Consider the following 9,057-nt stretch of genomic DNA (forward strand, 5'->3'; position numbering starts at 1 on the left):
GGGAGAGGCCACCTGGGGACCCTCTGCCCAGGTTCCTTCACAACACTGTGCCTACCTGGGCCACAATAGGCCAGTCTCTTCTACAAGTTTGCTGTTATCTCAGGCTCCATCTGGGAATGGAGGAACAAGTCACCTCTCTGCTCCCTGCCTTTTGCCTTCAGATTCCTTCAGACCTAGTTTTTCCTGCCGCTCTTGCAGAACCCAAGACCTGCTTGGGAATCAAGAGTGATTCTCCTTTTACTGTCCAAATTCCTTTGTTCTTTTCCTCTTTCATTCTCCTGATCACACAGAATCGCGGTCAGTTTCTTTGGTTTACTAATCTTTTTTCAAACCTTTCTATAGAATAATCTTTATAGGCTAAGTCCTCAGGTCATTCTTTAATATTCAAAATCTAGACTTTGAAATATAAAGGATTTTTTTTTTAAGATTTATTTATTTGTGCATACAGAACTGGGGTATAGGCCAGAGGCTCATGGGCGGTGAGAGGCTTCACCAGAGACAGAGTGGGGAAAAGAACAGGCAGATCAACGAAATACACTGCTGAGGAGAGCAGCGGGTGGGTCAGGAGAGGTCTGCCACACCATATGGTCACCTCCGGGGCAGGCGGGGATCAAACTCATGCTGAAGCAGCTTTAGATTCTCAGTGCTATGCTTTAACCCGTTGTGTCACCAGGGAAGGCCATAAAGGAATTTTTTTTAAAGATTTATTTATTTGTTCATACAGAACTGGGGTACAGGCCAGAGGCTCAGGGGCGGCAAGAGGCTTCACCAGAGACAGAGAGAGGAGCAGAACAGGCAGATCGACGAAGTACACTGCTGAGGGGAGCGGGTCAGGAGAGGTCTGCCACGCCATGTGGTCACCTCTGGGGCAGGCTGGGATCGAACTCATGTGGAAGTGGCTTAAGCTTCTTAGTGCAGTGCTTTAACCTGCTGCACCACCAAGGAGGGCCTCTAAATCTGTTTTTTACGTGAGTCCATTTTAAATCTCAAAAGTCATGGACAGCTCCTATTTTTCTGTTAATTTCTTTTGTAAATTCTTTAATCTAAACTAATGGATACCAAAAATCTAGTTTGAATGAATGAGTGCATGGGATAGAAAAGAATAAGCAGGCACAGTATTCTCCCTTTAGCCTTGGTTTTGTTTTCCATGGTTTCAGTTTCTCTCAACTGTGATCTGAAAATATTGCATACAATACAGTATTTTGAGAGAGAAAAAGAACACATTCTCACAACTTTTATGAAAGTACATTATCATACGCATGCTTGTGTAGGATAAAACTACATGTAGGCCTTCCCTGGTGGCACAACGGCTTAGGAAGCAGCCCTGCAAGCTGGCTGCAGCCACTTCAGCGCAGTTCAATCCCTGACTAGGGAAGTGACCCACATGACCTGGCAGACCTCTCCTAACCTTCCTGCTGCTCCTCTCAGCATTGTACTTGTCAATCTGCCTGTTCTGCGCCCCCCACCCTGCGTCTCTCACTGTCCCTGCACCTCTGGCTTGTACCCCAGTTCTGCATGAATAAATAATAAGTAAATCTTTTAAAAACAAACAAACAAAAAACAATACATACAGGGTTTGTTATTCTGTAGTTTCAGGCATTGCTAAGAGTCATATACCCCATAGAACAGGGGAAAACTACTGTAAAGAAAAAAATTCTCATATATCAAAATACTGTCTTACCGTGTATGGAGGCTGCTTTACACCTTGATCTAGTTTCTTCTTAGTTGTCTAGCCCCAATTATTTTCTAGTTAATTGCTGAGTATATATGACCAGACCAGAGTTGTTCATGCCAAAATCTGACCCATAACTTCTGCAGCAATAAGGCAGAGAAGGCTCCTGCTTTGCCACCATCAGTTCAGAATGATTACGCTTTAGTCAAGGGCTGCCAGCTTCCTAATTCTTTACCAGTTACCTCTTCAACTCAGGGCCAGGTAGAGAAAACCAAAGGAGCTCTCCAAACTGACTGTGGAGGATGCTCTTCTGCCCCCTCCCAGGAACCCACCTTCCAGCCACCATGTTAACGACCTCCACTGTAGGTGGACCTGAAATCTTCTCCTTTCTTCCTCCTTCCCTTCCTCCCTCCCTTTATGCTTTCCTTCCTCCATTCTTTCTCCTATTATAAAGCTTCCCCACTCCAGTGTCTGTCTTTGAGTCTCTGCCAACTGCAAGTGGTGGGGGCTGGTTTACTTGCTCTAAATAAACAGCCTTTTACTTGTTCTCATTTGGGTGGTCTTCATTTATTTTTCACAAGCTTACTATACATAAAGTTGTTATTTTCAGAAACACACATTGATAGTTGAGCTTAACTAAATTTTTTGAGCATAGTGATGCTTAAGGAAAATAAATATTGGGCTTTTTCTTTACTTCAATGGACACAAATTAAAACTATAATTTGAATTGAACTTTTCCTTGAATTTATAGGTTCTGGCATGCTTGTCTCAATGGGTATGTTTGCAATGTCCTTGACAGTGTATATAAAAATCTCATTTTTACAATTTAAAATTATCACTTTCTAGCAAGTTGCTATTAAAAAAAAGACTCTAGGGCCCTCCCTGGTGGCGCAGCAGGTTAAAGCACAGCACTAAGACACTAAGGCCATTTCATGATGAGTTCAATCCCCCACCCTGGAGGTTGACCCTCATGGCACGGCAGACCTCTCCTGACCCGTCCACTACTCCCTTCAGCAGTGTATTTTGTCAAAAGGCCTGTTTTGCTCCCCACTCTGTCTCTGGCCTATACCCCAGTCCTGTATTCATAAATAAATAAATCTTTAAAAAAAGAAAAAGACTCTGGTACATGTTATTTTGAAAGTGAAGAACACTTATTATGTAGGTGATTATTCCTTACATGTTAAGTTTCGTAAAATTGTCACTCACCTGCATTAATCTGCTCATCTAGATGTAAGGCTATTGTGAAAGTATAATGACCCTCAGAAGAGTATCTAACACACACTTAAAAATTTGCGCAGGTTTATTTTTAGTTCACTTTAACAGACATTATTAGTCACAACAGCGATGCCTAAAATCTAAATTACCATCCTCATTTCATAAATGAAGGAATGAAGACTAAGATAAAATGACTTTGCTCAAGTCCTCCCCAAAGGAATACATCCTTATTCTCCTGCAAAGAACCTTAAGTCTGTTTGAAGAGGAACTTAGTGACTGAAGAAGGCTGCCATTCTTCTAGGAAGGTCATAGTCTTCGCATTAACAGCATGGCAAAGGGACCAAGGGTGTTCTTGGAACAGCAAGGAGGAAAGGGGATCCCCACTCAGGGACATGGCCAGCTGGGCTAACCTGGTGTTTGACCACAGAGCTAATGATGGTCTGATGACTCACACTCAACAGGAGAGCCAGAAAGAGACTGACGTCTTCCCATGCAAAGGAAGCACGCTTGTTCACATTGCTCTTAAAAGAAAATTCTGATCCCTTACAATATAACCTGGTCTCTGCAGTCCTCTTCCACTACTTCTTCCTACTCTCCTCATTCTCTACACTCCAGATACCTTTCACTTTCTCACTTTGAGAATTTGAACTGATCCATTCTTCACCTCTTAAAATTATGAGTAGAGCACTTCTTTATTTTCACATCATTTTGTACATTTTTTTTCCATCTCAATTGTAATCCCCGTGGGTTTCCCATCACCAAGTCACCCATGTTTCATCACCATAATCCTGTGCACTTCCCTCCCCTGTTTTTGATGCCGTTCCCCACTCCACCCCCACAAAATGTCTCTGGTATATGGCTGTTCATTATTCTTATTATTTTCTCGCCTGGTCCATTATACGAGTAGAGCACTTCTTCAGGATTCTAAGACTTCTGTATGAGCAGTTCTTCCTATCTTTTCAGTTTCAGTCAACTTTATCTTCATAAAGTCAAGACCACTCTCACTAGAGAAGATCTCCAGCCCCTACATCTACCCTCCTCCAGTTTCTGTCACATTGTCTTATCTATTACTTCTATGGTTGTAAAATTATCTTTTTGTTGTTGTTGTTACTTGTTTGATTATTTGTTGATGGCGCTCTAGACTGTAAGCTTCAAGAGGCTTGGGGACATGTCTGTCATGTTTGCTGCTGAAATCCAAGCACCCAGAACAGTGCCTGCAGGCTAGCGGGTTCTCAGTACATTTTTATTCAACATGGTATGAGTGAATCATGAATCCCAGTTGACACTATGATGACAGACATGCACCCACTCCTCAGGAAAAAACACACTGAATGTTTTATATATGATTCCAAAACCCTGAAATATCATCTGTAGACTGCTGGGAAAACCTCTGCATTATAGTTTTGCTGTTTCTTTTGTTGTTTGAAATTGATTCTGGATTTTGTTCTGTGAAAAGAAACATAACAACACACTTTAAAAGTATATTTTAGGGCCCTTCCTGGAGGTGCAGCTGGTTAGGATGCAGCACTGCAAGCTAGCCACAGCCACTTCAGTGTGAGTTTGATCCCCTGCCCTGGAGGTGACCCACATGGCGCGGCAGACCTCTCCTGACCTGCCCGCTGCTCCCCTCAGCAGTGTACTTCGTTGATCTGCCTGTTCTGCTTCACACTCTGTCTCTGGTGAAGCTTCTTACCACCCCTGCACCTCTGGCTTCTACCCCAGTTCTGCATGAATAAATAAACAAATCTTTAAAAAATATATGTTTTGGATAGAATTTAACAAAATACAGGCCAATTACTGATCACTGATTTTGAATAAAGTAGAGTCCTGATATTTACATTAACTGATCCTAGTGACCATATCTCAAAGACCTGATGGCTTGTGGCATAAATGTTAAGTGCTCATGTGTAAATAGATTTCCTGTGGAACATGGGAGGATTATACTTCCCAGCTTCCCTAGCAGTTAGGGAGAACCATCTGACTAATACTAGAGAATGGATTGGAAGCAAAAGTGCCACATATTACTGCCAGATTAGAGCATTACTCTCTGGTGTGTGAGCCTTAGGACTCCAACCCCTGCTACATCAGTGACTGTGGAAGTACATGCTGTGCCAAATCAACACAAGGGGGAAAGTTGCTCTGGAAATTCACACAGCACTTCAGCAGACTTTGTCTGAGCAAGAAGTATAAACCTTTGTTGTTTTGGGTCCCTGAGTTTTCCTGATGATTTGCAGCATAATGCGATATACTGTTGGCTGGAAAACGTGCTATTATGTGGATATGTATAAAATTTATAATTTTAGGAATATATTTTAAAATATATTATAATCTCAGAAATGTTAAAATGTGCAAAACATGAGTCTCAGATTAGAAAAAAATAGTTTGTTTTAAAATGAATTCATTAAGGCACATTATCATACTGTCAAGAGCTTCAAATCTAGACTTGGACTAAAATTCAAGTGCCAATACTTGCTAGCTTGTGACTTAGAAATGTCGCTGGTGTAAGACTCAGTCTCTTCATCTGTGAAATGAAGCTAGCAGTAGAAGCTGCCTCATCGGGGTCTGTGAATATTGAACAAGCTATTTCTTACAGCATATTCAGCATAGCAATTATTTCACATATTTTTGTGTGTATATTTGGTTAGATCACAGTTTGTTCAAGATGAGCATTAATTTAAAAATATATACACAAAACCTTTGTTTTCTGTATATAACCAGTATTCCACATATTTTTATATCCATATTTGGTTAGATGACAAAATTTGTTCAAGATGACTATTAATTTCAAATAATATACAGAAAACTATTAATTTTCTGTATATCATTATGCACAGAAGTATGCACACATATATAACTGATATACAGAAAATTTGTAAATCTGTTATGAGATCAGATGACTCAATCAGCAAATATTAATTCCTTATAAGGCATGACGACTAAGCCTCTAAGTACCGTTTCTTGAAATAATTCTAGAGGCTCAAGGCAGATTAGTCATCCATCTAGTATTTTCTAGGTGAAGCAGGCTGGAATCAACATCAAGAACATCCTTAAAGTCTAAAAGTCACAAAAATATGCCCAAAGAATGTATGAGGGTCAGTCCTATGTCATCTATCGCAGTGACTGGCAGTAATAAAGGGAAAGCTGAAAACTTCTGTCCAGGTGTGTGTGTGTGTGTGTATGTGTGCATGCTGGCAGTTGAGGACTATATTGGTAAGTCATATTAGCAAGAAACTGACTCTTCTGAGAAAGTATACAATTGCTCCTATCAGTACAGGGTTATATATTACAGACTGTCTGCAGTGATCCAGGGAATGTTACTGGGTTCATGCTACTCCATATTCATAAAGCAACAACTCTTATTGTTATTGTGTTTATCTATACTATATTTGAAATAATCTATGTTATTACTAACATAGTGCAACAATAATGAACTCTGAAGTTTATTCAAGACTAAAATTTCCTCACACATTCTTTAGGAGCCTTTATTCTGTCACCCCAGAGATGCATTGTGAATTGCAATGCAGCCTCCTCACCTCACTTTTCTGGAGGGTAAAGCCTGTGGAGAAACAGGTAGCTGATTAATTTTATTTTGATTAAATGCCTGCCTGAATCATTGCAGAGTAAGTAATTTTCTTTAAAGGAAGTATAGCTAGCTACCTCTAAATGTAACTCTGGACTACATTTCACCCTTTCTGTTTATTTTATTCTTAACTTATGAAACTGTATCTTAGGACTTGGGGTATATAACTTGTTATTTGATATCAGCCGAAAAACAGTGACTCAATTGTAGGGATTCTGGCACCAAAGGAAACAGAGAGGACTTAAATATGTTTCCAGAAGGCAAAAAAAAAAAAAAAATCTCTTTGTGTACACTTTACAACATGTTTCCACAGTCTTCCACACACGTTTCAAAAGTCAAGAAAAGTTGTCTTGCAATCCTTTAAAGATCAAAATGATAAAACCACAGAGAAAAGAAACCAACTCCAATCCACCTATTATTTATAAGATGTTATGGAGGAAATTCAGATAGAAAAACCAAGGAGTCCCTCTTCCTCCAGGCAACTGCATTAGGGTGCTATTCCTGGAGGTGAAGTGCTCACTCACTCACTCACTCACTCACTCTTCATTCATTCACTCGAGGCATTTTCTTTTCAGGGGTGGGCAGGGAGCCAGTGCAACAGGTTTGGTCTCCTCCTGGCATCCTTTAGTACTGGGTGCTTCGCAGGTCCTCCGTGGGCTACTTCTGTCTGCAGTACCAGCCTGTGTATACCTGGATACCGTCGCAGAGGCTACTGGAGAAATCTTAAATAGAGGACCCCCTTTCTGCACTAAGCTCTCTAAAACCTCATCAATTCTCTTTTGACTTTTGGGTATCTGGGATAGCCGCCACAGGATTTTAGATTTTTTCCCCCAAGGCATTTTTGTGCAGATCCCTTGTAGGGGTTGAGCTAGCCTCAACTCGGCTGTCTCTGACCTGGTTCTCCCGGAATCCATCGCACCACGCGGTGAGGGATGCGGCTTCCCACCCTATTCATTGGAAACACTCCCAAGTTTTTGTAATTTGGCGTTAACGAAACAAAAATAATGCTACAGTGCAAAACAAGCAACGTGGAGATGCTCAGCCCTGTCGAGTACGCTCCCATAGATCTCTAAATTTGACTCGTAGGACACCAAACAATGCTAAAATGCAAATTAGATAAAGTAACACCCTGAATGAGCCTCTTGACAGGCCAAACTGAGATTTTAATGGGAAGCTTACTCATATCCCCACGCCGAATTCATTCTATCTTTTCAGTACTTCAAAAAATTATGTAATTTTAAGTTTCACCACTGTCACAATGAGCACTCCACGGTAACAAGCAATGGAGCTATGGACACCCCCACATTGCTTTGTGTCGGGTAATTACGAAGTGTCGCCGCGCGAGAAAGCGAAGCGGGGAACGTCATTGTGTCCCCCGCAGCGGGTTCAGGGGTCCGGGGCTGTGTGTTTCACAGAAGTCTCATTAAACCGTACACTCCGATGTCCCTATCCGGACAGAGGAACAGAGGGGCGAGCTGACAAAGGTCTGGGGCGTGGATAGAGCGGCGCAAAGAGGAGGTGTGTGAGCGCAGAGTGAGCTGGCACCGCTCCCGGGAGACAAGACTCGCGCAGGGAAGTGGTGGGGAAAGAGTGCATCCGGGAGGGGTGGTGAGGGGCCGGCTGTGGCGTGGCAAGAGCGTCCCCGCTCCGGGGGAAGGGGAACCGCACGTGGGACCCTGCGCTCCCAGCAGCACCCATTCAGCCTAATGCTTTTGGGGTAAATCCAGGGCACGGTGACAAGAGTGCGCGCTGGGTCACAGGGTAAAGCTGTTACTTGCAGAGACGCACGAGAGAGAGACACCCTGAGAGGGAGAGAGGGGTGGAAGAGAGAGAGAGGGAGAAACAGAGAGGGAGGGAGAAAGAGAAGGAACGGAAGGGAAAAGAAAGAAAAAAAATATGGGCTGGAGGCTGTGGTGCCCTACTTCCAAGTGGTTCATTTCTTAACAGCGCAGTGGGGGCCTGCGCCGCGGTGGGGACCCGCCAGGCTGGGCGTAAGGACCTCTCCCATGAGCCTCCGGCCTTTCCGCGCCCAGTGGCCCTCGGAGGGGACGCTCTACCCAAGCAGCTGAGCGGATGTCGAGATCGCCCGCCCGAGAGCCCGGCGCTGCAAACCCGGGCGGCCAACTCTGTGCGGCTCCCCAGGGGGAGGACGCGGCCCTCTGGATACGCGACTGCAAGTCCCCTCGCCCTCCCATTGCCCAGCCTATCCCGCTCGTCCCCATTCATTTTTTCCTGTGCAGCTCCGGGGACCGGCTCAGACACCCACTCCAAACCCGCCGGAACCCCCACCGCGCGGCACTGGAGAACAGCCCAGGTCGGACGGGCCCCGGGCGTCGGGCGAGGTGGCGGCCTCGAAGGGCGCCGCGTCCCGCCGGTGCCCGCCGCGGATGAGCAGACGGCCGCGAGCAGCCCCCGGAGCCGCGCAGCATCCGCGTACACGGTGACGGCCGAGGCCACGCCCGCTCGGGAGCTGGGGGCCGTCCTACCCCCCAGCGCTCCCCCTCCCTCCCGGCCCCCTCCCAGCCCCAGCGCACTCCCTCCCCCTCCTCCCCGCGCCGGGCGAGGTGGCGGCCTCGAAGGGCGCCGCGTC

The 9,057-nt window shown here is 44.6% G+C and overlaps 1 protein-coding gene across 1 annotated transcript in view; it reads right to left on the minus strand.

Annotated features, from left to right (window-relative positions):
* PDSS2 (prenyl (decaprenyl) diphosphate synthase, subunit 2) overlaps window positions 1–9,057 on the minus strand; it is a 229,656-nt gene that overhangs the window by 219,862 nt on the left and 737 nt on the right. The gene's annotated exons all lie outside the window — the stretch shown is intronic.

The sequence above is a fragment of the Condylura cristata genome, unplaced genomic scaffold (genome assembly GCF_000260355.1).
Source record: "Condylura cristata isolate star-nosed mole 26May11 unplaced genomic scaffold, ConCri1.0 scaffold00001, whole genome shotgun sequence".
Classification (NCBI taxonomy): Eukaryota; Metazoa; Chordata; class Mammalia; order Eulipotyphla; family Talpidae; genus Condylura; species Condylura cristata.